Raw genomic sequence first — 22,079 nt, forward strand, 5'->3', positions numbered from 1 at the left:
ATTTGTGAAACAGTGGCTTGTGGACAACAACGTTCCTAAAATGGACTGCCCTGCGCACAGTCCCACCCTTAACTCAATGGATATCTTTGGGATGAGCCAGAACGTCCACTTCGCTCCAGAGTCTAGCAACCAACATCGCCACCTTCTCTGGTTTCTTCTATTGAGGAAGAGTGGGCTGCCATTCCTTTAAGACATCCAGATACCGCACTTAAAGTGTCACTAGCAGAGGTGAAACCGTCATATAGGCGACGGGTAGACACACACCATATTAATGTTCACTAACAAATGTCTGCATACTTTTGATAAGATCCTGTATCAATTTCTGAATTTCGCAGCTGACTTTCTGAGAACAAAGTAACATGAAAATTAAGAGTTTCGAAAATAGCAACGACTTCCAGAAATTACAGGTTGCATTACCACTGGATATTTTTCAGTTGGTTGTGTGAGGATCTACCTGCAAGGATGAGCTCGCAGCATACCTGCTATAACATTCTGAACAGCTAAAGGCGCACAGGAACGGGTTGACCTGTCTACTACCACCAACAAATCCTATATAGCTCTCGAATTCACAAATAGAAGAAGGAAACTATGAAACATACAGACACATAAATCTAAACAGGTGGAAGCACCTGAAAGAAACAGCATTTCCTTTACAAGTTTGTATAGCCAAGGTTTGCAGACAAGTCTTTAGAATTGTACTAAAATACTGACAATTGTGAGTGCACTCTTCAGTAGGAGATCAGAAGCAGTTCTGGCCCAAACTGCTGATGTCAGCACCTTTTGGTGTCAAAGTTCCAGGAATAGCATTGACGACAGCACTTTTTGGTGTCAGTACTGCAGGAACTGGCGATGTCTATACATTCCAGCGTCACCATTTTCAGCGCTGAGGCAATTGTGTGTCCTATATTCAAGGTCACTGACCTCCCCTCTGCCATGTTGCTCTCAGCCAATTGCAAAATGTCGATGTCTTCTTGCTCCCAGTAAATTGTCTTGGGACCCTGCTCCTTCTGGGCAACATGCTCGCCATTCTAGACCTGTGCTCTGTCGTCAGAGGATCAGGGTGTGGGTATTTTTTATAAATAACATATTAATTTTATTATTACTCCAATTATATGAGTTTCCTCATTCGATGTGTGTATGCTGTAGAAGAAGATCATTAGCACCAGAGTTAAAAAAATGACTAGCAGGTATTGGGAGATAAGACAGTTTGAAAGTGTGAATTAAGGATGTTAAAGCATATTTTGTGAAATGGAAGAAAGTGTTAGTCCAGTGGCCCCATATCAGGAAATTAGTAGTGTAGGTAGCACAATCGGCTAACTGGTAGGAAATTGATAGTACTGGCTGTACAGCTGAGAAAATGGTAGGATGCCGAAATAGGTACAACTGTCTGTAAAATTGGTAAGTTCCAAAACTGGAAATTGGCAGCTTGGCAGGAACTGGCAATTTGGTAGGATGCCAAATCAGTAATTGGTAAAATTGACTCTAAAATTGGCAAAATTGGAAGGATGGCAATCCTGTAAATTGGCAAATTGGCTATAAAATTGGCAGAATGGGACATAAAATTGGCCAAAAAGCTGGTAAACTGGCAGGACTGGCAGTGAATCTGGCAAATGCATATGATGTGATGATGTTGACGTTTCGTAATTTGCCGAGAGCAAAACAGGGGAGTGGAGATTGTGGACCTTGAATATAAAAAAGACGGTTGCCTCTGGACCAAAAACGCTGACAATGGAATGTGTTAAAATCGGTGCAATTTCTGGCATGATGACACCAAAAAGTGCTGACATCAATGGAATTCCTAGAGAATTGACACCAAAAAGTGCCGAAATCTGTGATTTGGTGTCCGCCCCCAGTAGCTGCGTGGTCAGCATGACAGAATATCAATCCTAAGGGCCCGGGTTCGATTTCCTGATGCGTCGGAGATTTTCTTCACTCAAGGACTGGGTGTTATGTTGTCCTAATCATTTCATTTCCGTCGACGTGCAAGTCGCCGAAGTGGCGTCAAATCGGAAGACTTGCACCCAGCGAATGGTCTACCCGATGGGAGGCCCTCGTCACGCGACATCGCAGTGATTTGGTAACTGGTACAGCTGTCCTACTCATTTCAGTTTTATATTCTGGAAATTATGACTTTATCAAACTTGTGAGAGTTTGTTCTTATTACAGTTCTTAAATAAATTCCATGAAACAGATACTTCTCAAATTTTGGGGCGATTGCTTCTCAACAGCTATTTGTGAACTGCTTTGTGCTACAACAATGAGCTATTGACTGAGGTAAAAACAAATTAATATTATTAGTTTCCTTTAATTTACGTCTATGGTTACAAACTTTTTGTTAACAGATTACCAGTTTCGGCCTATAATGACCCTCATCAGATTTGCAACAAAAAATGGGAAGAAACGTAAATACACTCGCAGATTGTCTATAGCTTAAAAACAATAAATATACCACAATGAAAAGTACTACTGATAAATATATGCATTTGTACGCTTTCAGTATGAAGAGACATACCTGTTTTATGAAAACAAAGTCCTAATGTACTGCAGCCACAGTGGCATTGTCAAGTGATAAATGCAAAATCAGCACCATCGTCGTCAAATATATATGAATAACATCATATGCACGAGTCACGTTGTCAGTAGCACTACTGTTCAAAACAAGCTGCCGTACAGTAGCCACAAGATGTTTGTGTTGTAAGTTCACCAGATGTCACTAATGTAGGCATACACTAGTTTTCAATAATCAACTGAACTGTGTAAAATAAAGGGGGATACAATAGCTGAAGTCTGTAATGAGCTTATAACGTATAAAAGGCATTACAGTAATAAAAGGTGATAAAATAGAACACGACAAAAGTCAGGTTGTTAAAAAGAGGAAGAGTTAAGAGACAGTAGTTGACGTATGCTCAAGTGCCAATAGTCTAGATAATGACATAAGTAATAAACACCTTTGATAGTGCACAGGATAATATTAAAAACCATAAAACAAATCGCTAAAGAAGCCACAATGAAAAAAAACATAGTGCTGCATATAATCAGCACCCTCTGTTATCGCTAATGCCAGAACTACGCAGAGGCGAGAAGTGGTTGGAGAAACGTGACCGCCAGAGGGCCCCTCATATCCTGCGGCACTCCGTTGCAAGAAAAGAATGATAAAATTCCGTAACAGTGCATGACCCACATTATCTAGTTAATGCAGCCTATGAAATGAACAGAGAAGGAACAAGAAAATACTAGTCATGTGTAAAACGTAAACGAAGTAAATATGTGAGGCACTCAATACTAGGTAAAACTATCAGCAAACTATATATAACAGAGGCGTTGAGTGATTAAACACCCCCCCCCCCCCTCCAGTACACCTCTTCCAGTATGCTGATGAGACCGCATTCCTCGCCCTCGCTCCTAACCTCCAACAGTCCCAACACCTTCTCCAGAATCACCTTGACCTATTTGCCACATGGCGTAACCAGTGGCTCCTGAAAATCAATTCCAAGACCCAGGCAATCATCGTCAGTCGTACCACCCGCTCCTTCCGACTCCTGGATTTCTCCCTTACCGTCTGCGCCCGTCCTGTCCGCCTCTCCCCCACCCTCACCTACCTTGGCCTCACCATTGACCGTCACCTCACCTGGATCCCTCATCTCCGCTCCATCCAATCCAAAGCCCACAACAGCCTCTGACTCCACAAACTCCTCTCTGGCCGGACATGGGGGTTGCACCCCTCTACCATCCTCCACACCCACAAATCCTTAATCTGTCCCATCCTCTGCCATGCCAGTCCTGCCTGGATCTCTGCCCCCCCCCACCCCCAAATTCTGTAAGTCCTTCCATATCCTTGAGCATCATGCACTCCGCCTCGCCTTTCGTATACGCCTCCCGTCCCGCACGCGGAGTATGACCTCATTCCTTTCCCCCATCTGCTCCTATTCCTCGAACATCTCCGCATACTCTACACCTCCCGCCGCCTTGATCCCCCTCACCCCCTGGTTGCTCCTCTCCTCTCCCGTCCCCGCCCCGTGCCACGTCTTCACTGATGTGTCCCCCCTACCCTCCAACTCTACACCCTTCATCTCCTTTCCCAAGGTGGCTTCCATCAACTCCCCCTCCCAGATGATGCCCTCTTTCCCTCCTATCAACTCTGATCCTCACCCCCCCCTCCTTTCCTCTGTCCTTTCGCTGGGCTCCCTCTTGCCCCCTTCCATCCTGTTTTTCTCCCTGCCTAACCTCTCCCTACCTCCCTTCTCCCCCCTGAGTCCTTTTGTATTCCCCTCCTTTGCCTTCCCCACTCCCTGTAGCGTCTGCCCAGTACCCCCGCCCCTCTTATGGGTCCTCATCCTACATTGGCTCCTTTCCCCCCTCTCCCCTTCGCTTTTCTTCTCCTTCCCCACTTTTTTATTTTCCCATCATCTGTCCAGTTTCCCCACACCTGCTCTAGGCTGTGATATGTCATATTCGCCAACCTTTTAGTGCAGTGTTCCAGTGAATGTTCAGTGTTGTTTCGTCTTTCCAAGTGTTGCGAACAGAAACCATGCTGCCGCTGGGTGTGAATTTTATGTCTTTTGTGAACAGAAACCAGACTGTCGCCGTGTTTTAATTGTCTGTGTATTATTTTACCTGTCTGCTTCATATGTATTTTATTAGGAACATCATCCTTTTATTCTATGTTTTAAGGTCCACGAGTTTTTCGCCATGTTACCATTTAAGTCTCCGATTTTATCGCCTGTTTTTATTATATATTATCTTCACCTTTTTAAAACAAGGCTGAAGAGCGGCATACTAAGCTGCTGCCAGCCCGCCACCTTTGGGGAGAATCGGCATGCAATAAAGGAAAAAAAAGTGATTAAACTAAATGTGTGTGAAATCTTATGGGACTTAACTGCTAAGGTCATCAGTCCCTGAACTTACACACTACTTAACTTAAATTATCCGAAGGTCAAATACACACACCCATGCCCGAGGGAGGACCCGAACCTCTTCTGGGACCAGATTAAACTCAAACATTAGGTTAAAATATTTTATATGCGCTGATGAGCCATATCAGTATGACCACTTGCGTGTTGCTCCACGACTGGAATTGAATACAGCAGTGGATCTGCCCGACATGGATTCGACAAACCGTTGGGTGCCAACGCCCAGATCATGTAATTGCCATATATTAAATGCTGGTGGTTTGTGGAAGCTGATTTTGCGCCCCGTTGCGTCGCTTGTGTGTTCCACCAGGTTCAGATCAGGCCAATCTGTAGCCGAGATATCAACATGAGTTCAGTATCCAGCTTCTCAAAATATTGTAGTATCTTATGACACAGACTGTTATTCTGTGTGAACAGTTGCAGGTTACCCGCAGTAATGCTCAAGTAGCCCACAGATGATGCACTGCCTTCCATTACTATCGTAAGTCCCATGGAAGTCCTGGTGAATGTCTCCCACAACGTGATACGCTGTGTTTGTAGCACGATGCGTATTTCCAGAAGTCCTTCGCCAGAATGACGGCGCATCCGGCCTCGACTGCCAGCCTGGAGTAGCAAGAAACGCGATTCAACCGGCCTGACGACACCTTTCCATTGATTTACGATAAGTTTCGACTACCCCTTGCCCATTGCAATCCCAATTGTCGATGTCGTTGGGTCAAACTTTGGACGCTGCTCAGGGTCTCTTTATTCTACAATATGGGCTGGACAGTTTCCTGGAATGAACTTATGTCTCCACCATTGTACACTGTCGTCAGAACTGTCACAAAATCGCCACCTATCCTGTTTTACAGTGGGCGGCAAGCCTCGAATATGCATGAAACCTAGCAGTCAAGGAAGGCAGGATTCGGTTACGATTGTGCACGGGCCCATAATCAGACACTATTGGTTGGCTTTTCTTTTAATCACACACAATTTATTTTAAATCAACAACAAATTAAAATAATGGCAATAATTTAAGAATTGTTTCACGGCTCAAGGCCTTAATGGGAATAAATTAAGAATTATTTAAACTTGTTGTACCTTACAATTACCATTATTAAAAGACAAATCACCAAAGATCTTGAAGCTCATTGCTGAAATAGAATGACCAAATTAGGAATTTAAAACAAGTAACCAGGTTCATGGCTGAAGGCCTTAATGGCAATAAATTAAGAATTGTTTCACGGCTGAAGGGCTTAAACGCCAAGAATGGCAATTATTTAAAAAATTTAACAAATATACATAAAATACAGACATAGCAAATAATGTCTTGAAAGCAAGCCAATGTGGTCGCAATTAGAATTTTAAGGCAAGTAACCACAGTCACAGCTGAAGACCTTTAACGCCAAGAATGGCAATTATTAAAAAAATTTAACAACATACAATAAAACAGCAAATATAATAACAAAGGTTAGCTCAAAAGAACAAGCAACTGATCACCAAATAGGTGAGACAAATGATGGTAACTTGGTAATAAAATAATAACAAAATAAAAAAAAACACAAGGGCCAGTCACAGACGGTGTTCCAGGAATCGGCCTCTGAGTAGGTCAGGCCAAAAACACTTTCGCGAGCAATGAGAAAGACAGCCAAGAATTGCATTCACACCACAACTCAGACTAGTGGCAGTCTAACGAGTGACTAACGATAATCTTGGTGAGGCTACCTGACGTCCAATAAACCAAATGCAAGATGTAAAAATAAGCCAAAGCTGGAACCAGCTGTCTGGACTCCGTCCACAGAGCTTCTGTAAAGTTTGGAAGGTAGGAGACGAGGTACTGGCAGAAGTGAAGCTGTGAGTACCGGCCGTGAGTCGTGCTTCGGTAGCTCAGTTGGTAGAGCACTTGCCCGCGAAAGGCAAAGGTCCCGAGTTCGAGTCTCGGTCGGGCACACAGTTTTAATCTGCCAGGAAGTTTCATATCAGCGCACACTCCGCTGCAGAGTGAAAATCTCATTCTGGAAACTTCAGGACGAAGTTCAACAAAGATCCACCAACTGCTAACTCCATTCGGCGATGGTATGCGCAGTTTAAAGCTTCTGGATGCCTCTGTAAGGGGAAACCAACGGGTCGGCCTGCAGTGAGCGAAGAAACGGTTGAACGCGTGCGGGCAAGTTTCACGCGTAGCCCGCGGAAGTCGACGAATAAAGCAAGCAGGGAGCTAAACGTACCACAGCCGACGGTTTGGAAAATCTTACGGAAAAGGCTAAAGCAGAAGCCTTACCGTTTACAATTGCTACAAGCCCTGACACCCGATGACAAAGTCAAACGCTCTGAATTTTCGGCGCGGTTGCAACAGCTCACGGAAGAGGATGCGTTCAGTGCGAAACTTGTTTTCAGTGATGAAGCCACATTTTTTCTTAATGGTGAAGTGAACAGACACAATGTACGAATCTGGGTGGTAGAGAATCCTCACGCATTCGTGCAGCAAATTCGCAATTCATCAAAAGTTAACAAGTTTTGTGCAATCTCACGGTTTAAAGTTTACGGCCCCTTTTTCTTCTGCGAAAAAAACGTTACAGGACACGTGTATCTGGACATGCTGGAAAATTGGCTCATGCCACAACTGAACACCGACAGCGCCGACTTTGTCTTTCAACAGGATGGTGCTCCACCGCACTTCCATCATGACGTTCGGCATTTCTTAAACAGGAGATTGGAAAACCGATGGATCTGTCGTGGTGGAGATCATGATCAGCAATTCGTGTCATGGCCTCCACGCTCTCCCGACTTAACCCCATGCGATTTCTTTCTGTGGGGTTATGTGAAAGATTCAGTGTTTAAACCTACTCTACCAAGAAACGTGCCAGAAATGCGAGCTCGCATCAACGATGCTTTCGAACTCATTGATGGGGACATATTGCGCCGAGTGTGGGAGGAACTTGATTATCGGCTTGATGTCTGCCGAATCACTAAAGGGCCACATATCGAACATTTGTGAATGCCTAAAAAAACTTTTTGAGTTTTTGTATGTGTGTGCAAAGCATTGTGAAAATATCTCAAATAATAAAGTTATTGTAGAGCTGTGAAATCGCTTCAATCATTTGTAATAACCCTGTAGTTCTAAGTTCTAGGAGACTGATGACCTCAGATGTTAAGTCCCATAGTGCTCAGAGCCATTTTTTGAACTTAACATTTGTAACAATCTGAAGGTAGTAAATACTAATTAGGAGCCCAGGAAAGCTAATCAGACCCGCCTTCCCCAAGCACTCCACTCGCTGCTCTTCGCCTCGAAAACACTATGAGCAGCAACACGAACCCAAGTCACTGGAGAACCGCAAGATCTCACAATGGTGGAGGTTTCTCTACTTGAATCCAAATGCACTCAACTTAAAACTCTCAGGATCCGGTTTACGACGAGATCGTGCACCCTCGTGAGCACAGGCCTTCGATCCAGCAGTCCATGCGTTCCGCCAGCAGTCCCGGCGTTTTCCCGCACTGCACAGACCTGGCTCCTCCTGAGTCCCCAACCGAACTGCCCACTGACTCGAGCGGGAAGCATCACGACGTCGCCCCAAAGATAGGGCCACAGTTCATATCGATAACCGCCGCTGCTGCCACTAGCGGACAGGCAACGCTTTCGAAACCAAGTGGCGCCAGTCAACACGAGAAGAAGACAAACTACCGCATCCATGTCAACTTAACGATACGGTCTGGCCTCCAACAGAGGACGGAAACCTACAAACAGCACGAATGCGAGCAACAGCACGGCTCAATACTACAAGAGCATCTCTACATAACAGGCAGGAAGAATTCCAACACGGCGGTCACTGAGTCAGTTCTAGGACAGAATGGCTTATTTATCGCAAAACTCGGGTGGGAAAGCGTGGCCAGTTATACTGTACGCCCCTTATACTACCATCTACGGGTTCACCGGCTAGACATTTCTGGAGTCTTAGCACGAGGGGGGTCCTCACAATCTGTTCCAAGGGAGACACAACCACTTGAAGATGGACGTAAAAGATTTTTGACAATGCAGGTTTCAATGATTTCAACACCAGGCAAGTCGGAATGTTGTGCCAGTAATAGTGTTTTAGCTGTACTCTTAAGACGGCAGTGCGATGAAGCGTCATCACGTAGCAGCCGCATTACCCTTCGTACCACCAAAGGCACGTCTTCTAGCAGTGGAGGGAGCGCGACCTGCAGGAAGTACAGACAGATGTCTTAAGAAGTACGCCTGTGAAGCGTTATGGCAGAATGAGTGGTGCCGCGAGGCGGTCGCCAATAATCCCAGCCCATACTCTGAGGCTGTACCAGTGCTGCCGGTTCGCTGCCACCATACCGGGGGGGATTCCTAGTTGCCAACACGTGGGTTACGTGAAGATTGGCGATACCACCCCTGGAAACGTAGCCCCTCATCTGTGAATAGGATGGATGGCAGTCTTCAATTATTTGCTGGAAGTGCTCCAATTTCTGTCTTTCTCTACAGTTTTCGCCCTTTACAGCTCCCTCTAGTACCATGGAAGTCATCCCCTGATGTCTTAAGAAGTGTCCAATCATCCTGTCCCTCCTCCTTGTCAACGTTTTCCACATATTCCTTTCCTCTCCGATTCTGTGCACAACCTCCTCATTCCTTAACTCATCAGTCCACCCAATTTTCAAAATTCGTCTGTCGCACCACACCTCAAATGCTTCGATTCTCTTCTGTTCGGGTTTTCCCACAGTCCATGTTTCGCTACCTCGCAATGCTGCGCTCCAAACATACGTTCTCAGAAATTCCTTCCTCAAATTACGGCCTATGTTTGATACTAGCAGACTTCTCTTGGCCAGGAATGCCCTTTTTGCCAGTGCTAATGTGCTTTTGATGTCCTCCTTGCTCCGTCCACCATTGGAATTCCTTAACTTAATCTACTTCGTTACCATCAATCCTGATGTTAAGTTTCTCGCTGTTCTCATTTCCGCTACTTCTCATTACTTTCGTCTTTCTTCGATTTACTCTCAATCGATATTCGTTGCATTCAGCAGATCATGGGATTTGGTAAGATATTTAAAAATAAATTTAATGTAGTGATCGTTGAAATAAGTGGTTTTTCTTTTTAAAAAAGTGCCAGATACACATTCCTCGGTAAAAGAGAGACATTAAAAAACGAAACAATTTGTTTTCACTTAAGGCATTTCCTAATATCTGTAAAAGCTTTAAGTGAAAGCAGAAAGAACACTAGCCGTTGTATTTTTCTGTCCTCAGTAAAAATGTGCTATCTTTCAAACTGAGCAGAAAAAAATGAAAATATAAAATTTCTGTTAATTTTTAGTTTATTCACGTACCTTTTTAATTCTACAATATAGAAATGATTTGTCTTTCCATCGGATAACCAGTAACTTGAAACCTGTATCGTGTTGAAGCAGTACTGTATTTCTTGTTAAGGTAGGCACTGTGCGGAATTTGAGTTCAGTCAGATGGCGACCTAATCGATGAGTTTGGTTTCAAGTAGTTTACTAATCGGGATAATAGTTGATACTGAAGTTCCGGAACCGCGCTGGTGCTACGGTCGCAGGTTCGAATCCTGTCTCGGGGCCGCGCGGGATTAGCCGAGCGCTGCAGTCATGGACTGTGCGGCTGGTCCCGGCGGAGGTTCGAGTCCTCCCTCGGGCATGGGTGTGTGTGTTTATCCTTAGGATAATTTAGGTTAAGTAGTGTGTAAGCTTAGGGACTGATGACCTTAGCAGTTAAGTCTCATAAGATTTCACACACATTTTGACCTGCCTCGGGCATGGATGTGGGTGATATACTTAGGTTAGTTAGGTTTAAGTAGTTCCAAGTCTAGGGAACTGATGACCTCAGATGTTAAGTATCGTCGTAGTTCTGGCTTAGAGTCATTTGAACCATTTTGAACCATTCTAATTCGCCCGTCCTGTCACAGACTGCACGGCCCCTACCGCCGGAGGTTCGAGTCCTCCCTCGGGCTGTGTGTGTGTTGTTCTTAGCATAAGTTAGTTTAAGTAGTGTATAAGTCTAGGGACCGATGACCTATGCAGTTTGATCCCTTAGGAATTCACACACATTTAAACATCTAATTCCCCGCAACAAACAATTCCTTAGTAAAGCCAGCAGCTTATAATGTCGTTTGTCAAAACTCGTAATTGAATATGCAGAAACCCGGAGAGACCCCCTTTCAATTAAGTACGTGTTATTGTTCCACCTAGTCACTGCGATATGAATAACGAAGGAACAAAGGCCAGTCAGAAAATGCCGCCGTCTCTTAATACCACAGCAAATCAGCGGGGATTTAATTAACAAACAACAGGACCAGAAGTCCCTTATTTGTCGTCCAATAAAGTTCTGCCAGAGCCACGACGGTACTTTTGCTCCACGAATGGTGATAAACACTAACCCACTTTAACAGGAAGGCACAGGGACGATTCGGCAATTGCTTCTCATTGCACTTTCAATGAAACTGCATTAATTCGTCGCGTCACAAATGCGGCAACAGAGGTACTAAATTCTGCTTAGCGGAAGCATGTTCCTGCTCTCCTTGTTAACAGTGCGAGACTGGGGGTGGGGGCAAATTGGACGAGCAGCGTGCCGCAAAATTTCACGACTCTGCGTCCCGACTTGAGGACCACCCTGTGCCATTCCGGTCTCGCACCATAACAGTAATGGCGGAACGGAATTAAGACGCATTAAAAGTGGGCGTCAGTTAATATCGCTGCAAATGAGCCGAGACTTGATTAATAAACATCAGTCGGCCGTCAAGCGTGCCTAATCTCCATCACGAAAATCAGCGCGCGCAGCGGAGACGCCTGCCGCTGCTTTTATGGGCGACAATAAACTGGAGGCGACTGCTATAGCTAGCTGCAGATAAGGCAGACATCTTGGAGGGAGGGAGAGAGAGGGACAGAGGGGGAGAGAGAGAGAGAGAGAGAGAGAGAGAGAGAGAGAAAGCGCGCGTCCTTGCAGATAAACGGAGGACGCTGAAGAAGAAACAAAACACGACATGCGCGCTCGCAATGCGCGGACTCACAAAACTAAAAGGCCAATCTCTATAACTTTAAAAACGTCGGTCTTTTTTCTTCCTTCAAGTAGAAACGACAGACTTGTCGAGTCTCAAAAAGTCGTGTATTTCGTCACTAAAGTGCGGCGGGGCGGGTTGGTCTCTCGGTGTGCTTTAAACCAGGGCTTCCCAACATGTGGTCCGCGGACCCCTTAGGGGTCCGCCGGCTCTTTCTAGGGGGTCCGCGGCCACCCTTCACCAAATCGTGTAAAATAATGAGTAAAATTATTGAATAAAAATGCGAAAATCAAATTAATCACTTTTTTCGCGTGAAAAACATGTGTACATTTACTTCAGGTCGTATTCCCAAGCAGCCTTTGCGGTTCCTAAGTGAGAACGCATACACAGTTTAGTGCCGGAGAATGCGGCTTCTCTGATTGTTTCGCAACAATACGGAGGTCGTTTGTGCGCCGGCTCACGGCGGTAGGTGCGCTGAAACCTTTTACGCATGCGCGGAGCGAGCTTTGTCGACCAATCACAACGCTCGCTGGTCATCATTAAATGTTAAACTTGCTTTGTCAGTGCACTACCTATTTCATAAGTCGATGTTTGACCTTCAAGTTGTTTTCATTCATCTCTAAACCAAAGACTACTTCGGGGGGAGGGGGGGAGGAGGGAGGATCGTTGGGAACACAAAACTTGCATTAAGAAGCTTTCAGTTCCCATGGGTTTCGCTCTGAAATTTGAAGTTACTGTGTTCTTGACTGACTAGGGGTCCGCCATGGATTTTCGACTGAAGAAGGGGTCCACCTGCTGAAAAGTTTGGGAAGCCCTGCTTTAAACAATTAGTCCAACCACCTGGATAGGTTTCAGGTCGCCTGCCCCTTCACTCTGCGATGGTAGATACTGGTTTAGCCGACAAAAGCAGCGTTGACGAAAATTCGAATAAAAACCTACCACGCAAAGGCTACATAACTCCAATCCATGGGCAGTAGCTGATAGGTAAACTATCGAACGATCGGGATTCTTGCAGACTCGTTTGAAAAAATGTCTAAAATTTCCTTTAAGTTGGTTTTTTGGCTTTAAAACATGAAAAATGGCTGTCAAACATGTGTTTAATATCCCAACACCAATTATGCAATCCTACTGACCGTCTGCTTTACATGTCACTCCCGAAAGTAGCCAGAAGATATTTAGACATACCAATATTTTGAACGTCCTAAACAGTCACTATGAAGAACCCAAAATTTCGATAATTCTCATACTTAACGTGAGATTCGCATTCAAGTATGACACTGCGCGAAATTCGGAAAGTTTGCAATGAAAAACAGAGGTTGCCATGATTTTGCATTTTGTGCATGTTGCACTTTATGTTGCTGCGAATGAAATTCAGCTAACGTATTGACTTTTTCTTTAGACTTGGCAGGAGATCTCTATCTCCCCAATCTAGATAAAGTGAAATTTGTGTAGCATGTTCAAAAAATGGTTCAAATGGCTCTGAGCACTATGGTGCTTAACATCTGAGGTCATCAGTCCCCTAGACTTAGAACTACTTAAACCTAACTAACCTAAGGACATCACACACATCCATGCCCGAGGCTAGCATGTTCATTCCAACGGCACTCGTGCTAGAATGAAATACTCATAGCATCTCTCATATATCCTAAACCGAACGAGATATCGATGCGACATTTTTGCAACTGGTAGCACACAAAGAGGAGAGTATTTTGCTATGTGGTTAACATGCATAACTTTGTTATCTACAGCGGTATAGCAGAGACTATGGATTTTATTACTCCTTGACTGCTAACTCTACCAGCGGAAAAATACTTCTATCGGAGCATAAAAAATGCGAATATGCTCCTGAAAGGGGTGTTCCAGCTGCCTCATTCTACACTGAAGCGCCAAAGAAATATGTAAACAGGCAGAATACGGCGCTGCGGTCGGCAACGCCTATATAAGACAAGTGCCTGGCACAGTTGTTACATCGATTACTGCTCCTATAATGGCAGGTTATCAAGATTTAAGTGAGTTTCGACGTGGTGCCATAGTGGGCGCACGAGCGATGAGACACAGCATCTCCGAGGTAGCGATGAAGTGGGGATTTTCCTGTACGACCATTTCACGAGTGTACCGTGAATATCAGGAAACCGGTAAAACATTGTATCTCCGACATTACTGCAGCCGAAAAAAGATCGTGCAAAAACGGGACCAACGACGACTGAAGAGAATCGTTCTTGGTGACAGAACTGCAACCCTTGCGCAAATTGTTGCTGATTTCAGTGCTGGGCCATTAACAAGTATCAGCGTGCAAACCATTCAACGAAACAACATCGATTTGCACTTTCGGAGCCGAAGGCCCAATCGTGTACCCTTGATGACTGCACGACACAAAGCTTTGCGTCTCGCCAGGGCCGGTCAGCACAGACATTGCACTACTGATGACTGGAAACACGTTGCCTGGTCGGACGAGTCTCGTTTCAAATTATATCGAGCGGATGGACGTGCACGGGTGTGGAGACATCTACATCTACGTGATTACTCTGCTATTCACAATAAAATGCCTAGCAGAGGGTTCAATGACCAACCTCATGCGACATCCCCCACACGTCCGGAATTGCTACAGAGTGGCTCTAGGACCACTTTTCTGAGTTTAAACACTTCCGCAGGCCACCAAACTCCTCAGACATGAACATTATTGAGCATATCTGGGATGCCTTGCAAAATGCTGTTCAGAAGAGATCTCCACCCCTTCGTACACTTACAGATTTATAGACAGCCCTGCAGGAATCATGGTGTCAGTTCCCTCCAGCACTACTTCAGAAATTAGTCGTGTCCATGCCACGTCGTGTTGCGGCACTTGTGCTTGCTCGCGATATTAGGCAGGCGTACCAGTTTCTTTGGCTCTTCAGTGTATCTTCCTCGGCACCTTTAAAAATTTTCCCGTGAATTTTGGCATGCGAACATATTTACGCTCTTTCTAACATTCATCTCACATCTAGTCCATCACCCATTCGCTCCCACTTCCCCATTCTTACTCATTCATTCAGCCGAACTCATTCTCCTTATCTCCTTGTGTCTCTCCAATTGTATATGTCTCACTATCTCCCGCTTGTTCTCTTTTATTGCTGCTACCTCATTCGTTCCTTCCCACTAATGCTGTTTCTCTCCTCTCTACCACTATCTCTCTCTTCCTCATTGTCATTTTCACAGAGTCTCTCCCTCTCCCCCCCCCCCTCTCTCTCTCTCTCTCTCTCTCTCTCTATCACTAGACCTCACCCACTTCCATATTCTCCTTCTCTTTGTTCCTGTCCCACTGGCACCGGCTCCTTCACTCTCCTCCTAGCGTTGTACTGTCACTTTCAAGTATGTCCCACCGCTACAGTGTCCCTCTCTTTCTCTCACACTGTCATTGTCTCCTTCGCTCTTTCCATACCACAACTGCTGACCACTATTGTGCAGTATTTATTACTTTTCGTTTCTTTTCCACTGCCACTGTCTCCTCTCAGCATCAAAAAGTGCGAAATTTTTAGAAGAAATTTTCAAGTTGCTGAAGAAGTCCTTTAAAGAGGAGCATATTCGCCTTTTTTGTGTTCCGATATCGTTTTTCTCCTGGTTTCCGTTCCATCCATAGTCAAACGTCGAAGCGGAACGTTTTGTCAGAATCTTCAAGAGGAGATGGCCAAACTTCGCACCGCACATACCAGGGGTCAAGCACTGCAACCTCCTATCGTTCGCATCCACGAGATGGACCTTCGCCGGCGGAATTGCTCCACGACCGTCGCTATCCGGCACTGCTCCATCCTCCGCAGCATCCGGCACCGAAGGAAGGCCGCAACTATCGCTTCGTGCTGCATGATATTGTGTTTTTCAGGGTTTTTAGTGGCAGCAGACGGTAAGCACGAGGCGAGATCCTTCGTCGACGTGGCCTCATTTCAGGCCCAGACGGATTGTAGCGCCGACATCACAATCAAATTCTCCACTGTCATGAGCACGGTGGTCCTTCTGTATCTCTCCCCACAGATTCGCGGATACCGAGAACAGCGCATCCACAGCCGCCGCCAGGGGGTGTCTTCACGACACCGCGGGACGACCTCAAGGAGATGGAGTCTTCACCTCCTCCACCTACTCTCGTCCTACCGATGGAACTGGACGCGCTCACACAGTAGCAGCCGACGCCTTCTACGTCTGGTTATGGGCTTCAGAGGGTGGACACGTACCCGAAGTTTCATATCAGCGCACACTCCGCTGTAGAGTGAAAATTTCATTCTACATACCCTTCTGGTTGTTTTCCGGCAGACGTTTCCGCCAGAGAGAAGGTGGGATGGTGGGGTATGGCTGGAAGCCTGACTTCCCCTGCAGCCATAGATTCCGGTCCAGCGAAGCGTCCACGCTCCTGCCCCCCCCTCCCCTCCGCCACCACCACCACCACCACCACCACCACCACCACCACCACCGCCACCACCATTGTTGAGCTCCTTATATGACGACGGTGCATCACTTTGGGGGAAGGAATGTAACGTCAAGTGCCGGCACGTCCATCAAGAACATCAGAGTAGAGAGGGCTGTGAGATGGCGTGAGCCAATAGTTTGCTGACCAATTCCTCTCTAGGATGACAACGCGATGGTAGCGCCACCTGGACGAAGGGGACATAAGCGCTGCACCGCCTGGCCGCAGTCCAGTTGAAGACTAGCTGTTCTATGAGCTCTACAGCAGCAACTTAGGAACTGTGTAGTTTCACTTGTATTAGAAATTGTATACAGGGTGTTACAAAAAGGTACGGCCAAACTTTCAGGAAACTGTTGTGGACTGGCAAGACAGCCAATCCACAGTGACGGGTAACCGAAAGGCACGCGCCTAAACTCACGCAGGCTGGCGTGAGGTCTGATACAGGATACGTAATGAATGCTATAAAGAAAAGTACATAGCTGCAGGATTACTTAACTTTAATCCACAATTGGTGAACATTGGTCTTGTTACTGTACATGCTTCTTTAGATACATAGCAAAGGATAAATGGCGCCTTGCTAGGTCGTAGCAATTGACTTAGCTGAAGGCTATGCTAACTATCGTCTCGGCAATTGAGAGCGTAATTCTCAGTGAACCTTTCCTAGCAACGTCGGCTGTACAACTGGGGCGAGTGCTAGTAAGTCTCTCTAGACCTGCCGTGTGGCGGCGCTCGGTCTGCAATTACTGACAGTGGCGACACACGGGTCCGTCGTATACTAGCGGACCGCGGCCGATTTAAAAGGCTACCACCAGAGCAAGTGTGGTGTCTGGCGGTGACACCACAGAAACATTCCTCACACACAAAAAAGAAAATATGTTATGTGGACATGTGTCCGGAAACGCTTACTTTCCATGTTAGAGCTCATTTTATTACTTCTCTTCAAATCACATTAATCATGGAATGGAAACACACACCAACAGAACGTACCAGCGTGACTTCAAACACTTTGTTACAGGGAATGTTCAAAATGCCCTCCGTTAGCGAGGATACATGCATCTACCCTCCGTCACATGGAATCCCTGTTGCGTTGATGCAGCCCTGGAGAATGGCGTATTGTATCACAGCCGTCCACAATACGAGCACGAAGTCTCTACATTTGGTACCGGGGTTGCGTGGACAAGAGCTTTCAAATGCCCCCATAAATGAAAGTCAAGAGGGTTGAGGTCAGGAGAGCGTGGAGGCCATGGAATTGGTCCGCCTCTACCAATCCATCGGTCACCGAATCTGTTGTTGAGAAGCGTACGAACACTGCGACTGAAATGTGCAGGAGCTCCATCGTGCATGAACCACATGTTGTGTCGTACTTGTAAAGGCACGTGTTCTAGCAGCACAGGTAGAGTATCCAGTATGAAATCATGATAACGCGCTCCATTGAGCGTAGGTGGAAGCACATGGAGCCCAATCACGACATCACCAACAATGCCTGCCCAAACGTTCACAGAAAATCGATGTTGATGACGTGATTGCACAATTGCGTGCGGATTCTCGTCAGCCCACACATGTTGATTGTGAAAATTTACAATTTGATCACGTTGGAAAGAAGCCTCATCCGTAAAGAGAACATTTGCACTGAAATGAGGATTGACACATTGTTGGATGAACCATTCGCAGAAGTATACCCGTGGAGGCCAATCAGCTGCTGATAGTTCTGGTTCTCCCGTAGCACTCTCCATACAGTGACGTGGTCAGCGTTACCTTGTACAGCAGCAACTTCTCTGACTCTGACATTAGAGTTATCGTCAACTGCACGAAGAATTGCCTCGTCCATTGCAGGTAAAACCCTTTTTTGGGGTTCTCGGGTATAACCCATGAACGAATGAAGATTTCCCCAGTCGCGAGTCATAGGCTGAAATGTTCCGTGCTCCAGAAGAAGCCGATCAATTGCTTCGAACGTCTTCCTGTCGGGTCACCTTCGTTCTGGATATCTGTCTCGATATAAACGTACCACGCCACGGCTATTGCCCCGTGCTAATCCATACATCAAATGGGCATCTGCCAACTCCGCATTTGTAAACATTGCACTGACTGCAAAACCACGTTCGTGATCAACACTAATCTGTTGATGCTACGTACTGATGTGCTTGATGCTAGTACTGTAGAGCAATGAGTCGCATGTCAACACAAGCACCGAAGTCAACATTAGCTTCCTTCAACTGGGCCAACTGGCGGTGAATCGAGGAAGTACAGTACATACTGACGAAGCTACAACGAGCTCTAACATGGAAATTAAGCGTTTCCGGACACATGTCCACATAACATCTTTTCTTTATTTGTGTGTGAGGAATGTTTCCTGAAAGTTTGGCCGTAGCTTTTTGCAACACCCTGTATACTGAGGAGATTTCTTATCTGTCTGGCCCCATTTGCTTGTGACACGTCACTGCAAATTCTCCAAGTTCAGTATTATCTTTTATCGTACTGTAATAAAAATTCATTAATATGATGTGCTTGAATTGTTGTCTAGAGATCTGAGAAAGCAGGTTTCCTAGGCACACTACATTAGACGAGTGGGCAGGACACAACAGTTTAGCTGTGTGAAACTGAAATAAAGCAAAACTAATTTTACACTTCAGACAGGATATTACTTGCACAAAAATTTTGCATGTGCTTCAGTGCTGCAACATAGGATTCCCAGAACCCTTCTGATAATAATGGAGACACTTTACAGCATATTTCTTCGTGCTACGTCACTTTATAAACCACGTTTTCACCTTACACCGAAATTTACGTGCATATTTAACGTATATGTAAGGTAATTTTCAACCTCTGTATTTCGGAAACTAGTAGAGATACCAAGAAAATTTTCAAGATTACTCGAGATCTGGACGTTAGTAATAAGTTGACGCACTTGCTGTGTGTAGCCCCCTTGGAAACCGGGCTCACTTTTAATAAGTATAAATGGTAAACAACGCTTTTTTTTATTGTCTAAGTAATATATGAGGTAATATCTTTGAACCTCTGTATCTCAGAAACGTATAAAGACAGCAAGAAAGTTTTCAAGATATCGGAGATCGAGATCTTACGAATAAATCATAAAAACATCAGCCATCTGCTGCGCTTAGCCATCTTGGAATTCGCGGCCTGGTTTTTATACGAAAAACGGTAAAACCCTTTTTTGGGGTTCCCGGGTATAACCCATGAACGAATGAAGATTTTTTAAAACGGAAAGATGGGATTTCTAGATAAATGCCTAGAGAATATACTATTAAAATTTGAGAAATTTCCTGTCGTTATTTGTTATTAAGATATCGTCGCACACGCGATTTTACATGCATACTTTACTTGTAGAAGTAAGATAACTTTGAACCTCTGTATCTCGGAAACAGATAAACAAATCAAGAAAATTTCAAGGTTGTTCCAGATCGGGATCTTAGGAATATGTCGTAAAAATTTCAGCCATTTGCTGTGCATAGCCGACTTGGAATCCGGGGCTCAGTTTTGATACAAAAAATTGGTAAAAAAATTTCTTTTCTGGGATTCTCTAAGGGATCGCCCGTGAGCTAATATCTTTGAACCATTATGTCTGTTGATCACAGCAAGAAAAGTTTCAGTGTTGTCCGAGATCGGGATCTTAGGACTATATGGTAAAAATTTCCGTAATTTGCTGTGCGCAGCCTTGTTGGAATCAGCGATTCGGTTTTCGCAGACAGGATCCGTGAACGTACCACTCAAAATTTACAGTTCTGGAAACCAAACGGAGAACTCGTACCCGCCCGTTGTGAATATTGTCAGGAATTGGCACGATACTACTCCAACCTTCTAAATGGCTCCGAACCTGTTTCAACATTTTCTCAAGAAATTCCCACCTTCACTCGCCTAGAATTTCCACCACCTACCCAAAAGACGACTAGTCGCAGTTATTCCTGATAACCTTTATTCACCACTGTCGCAGTATTCCACGTCCATAAAGGATAAAAGTTTTAATCTGAAGATGATCACTGGCTGAGCGAAACCGCTTGTGGCCTGCTCATGTGATTCTGTCGTAACAATTTGAAAAAAAAAAATGAAACGAATAAAAATTTAACACTGTAAGGAGCAAACTGCCTCTTGTTCCACGAACACGTATTACATAGTGAATGAGTTGGAGATTAGTTCTGGCGCACCCTCACTGCGGAACGGGATCGGCAGGGCACGCAGGCCCCCGATACACATTAGCTCGTTAGCGTAATGAGAGCTGACGAAACGCCGCCGAGATCCGCTTCCCGCGCCACTGGGAGAGAAAAGCGTCACACTGTATCACCGCGCTGGCCAGGGAGGATGATGGGCAGTGACGTAAGCGCCCAAGTGGCTGGGGCGAGAGCAGCTACACGCTTGCACAGGGTGTGCTGGGAGGAGCCCGACGTGACCCCACCCTAGAAATTATTAGTCACCCTTTTAAAAGAGCGCATGGGTCGCTTTGGTGCAGGACTGGTTCCAGGCGGTCACTTCACCCTTCAATGTTGACGTAATCCTCGAGGTGAAGCGGTGTGTATGTGGCGGTCGGCTGTATCGAACGGTAGCAGGGAGATGCGTCGACGTTGGGACGTGACGAAATGGCAGAAAGGGACAATCGTGTTTGGATCTCCTCATAGCCACACTGTTAAAAAAATTACTCGCTTTGCTTGTGTATAACTGCCGACAAGGACTGTCTGCAAGGAGTGGTGTTCCTCTTGCAGCCATGTAAGAACAACATCTACTACTACTACTACTACTACTACTACCACCATTACTACTAACCCTATATACGAGGTGCGACAATAATGAGACTGATTTTCTTTGCAAGATGTGGCAACCCTGCAGGCTTGTGTAGGCACAATATGCCTCTGAGCTCTATGGGACTTAACTTCTGAGGTCATCAGTCCCCTAGAGCTTAGAACTACTTAAACCTAACTAACCTAAGTACATCACGCACATCCATTCCCGAGGCAGGATTCGAACCTGCGACGGTAGCGGTCGCGCGGTTCCTGACTGTAGCGCCTAGAACCGCTCGGCCACTAGGCACAATATCTTTGACCTTGGTCTATAGGCTGCTTCTAGTCCAAGCGGCACATTGATGCAACTGCTCAGTCGTGAGTTGTGCTGTAATACTTTAACACCTGTTTGTGTCTCTTGTCACGGAAATGGAACGGCATAATATTGTGCAACGGTATACAATTTCTTTTTGCGTTAAATTGGGTGAAAACGCGACGACAACTTACAGTAAGCTTCAGAAGGCTTTTGGAGAGGAGGTTATGTCAAGAGCTCAAGTTTTTTGTTCGCATAAAATGTTTAGTGAAAGCAGAACGAATGTTGAAGATGAAGACCGTATTGGACGACCACCAACCTCACGGACGGATGTCAACTTGGCCAGGTTGCGTGAACTCGTACGATCTGATCGAAGATTATCTGTGAAAATGATTGCAGAAGAACTGAACATCAATCGAGAAACGGTTCGTCTAGTAATAACTGAAGATCTTGGTATGAGAAAGATTTGTACAAAAATTGTCCCCAAAAATCTCAAAGCGAGAAACACGGAAAAAGGTGGCAGCCCATCTGTTAGAGCAAACGGAAATCAATCCAGAATTGTTGAGCCGTGTTATCACAGGTGATGAAAGTTGGTTTTTTCAGTGCGATCCAGAGACAAAAGGACAAAGTTCGCAATGGTGCTCAAAAGGATCACCCAGACCAAAAAAAGCTCGCATGTCAAAGTCAAAAGCGAAATGCATGCTTGTGTGC

At 45.4% G+C, this 22,079-nt stretch overlaps 1 long non-coding RNA gene and 1 other non-coding gene across 2 annotated transcripts in view; one reads left to right on the top strand and one right to left on the bottom strand.

Moving 5' to 3' along the window:
- Positions 1 to 22,079, bottom strand: part of LOC124717337 — a 642,975-nt gene that overhangs the window by 596,357 nt on the left and 24,539 nt on the right. The gene's annotated exons all lie outside the window — the stretch shown is intronic.
- Trnas-cga lies at positions 6,765 to 6,839 on the top strand. Its single transcript has one exon. It is a non-coding gene; the product is annotated as a tRNA-Ser (tRNA).

This window comes from Schistocerca piceifrons, chromosome 9 (genome assembly GCF_021461385.2).
Source record: "Schistocerca piceifrons isolate TAMUIC-IGC-003096 chromosome 9, iqSchPice1.1, whole genome shotgun sequence".
NCBI classification, from domain to species: Eukaryota; Metazoa; Arthropoda; class Insecta; order Orthoptera; family Acrididae; genus Schistocerca; species Schistocerca piceifrons.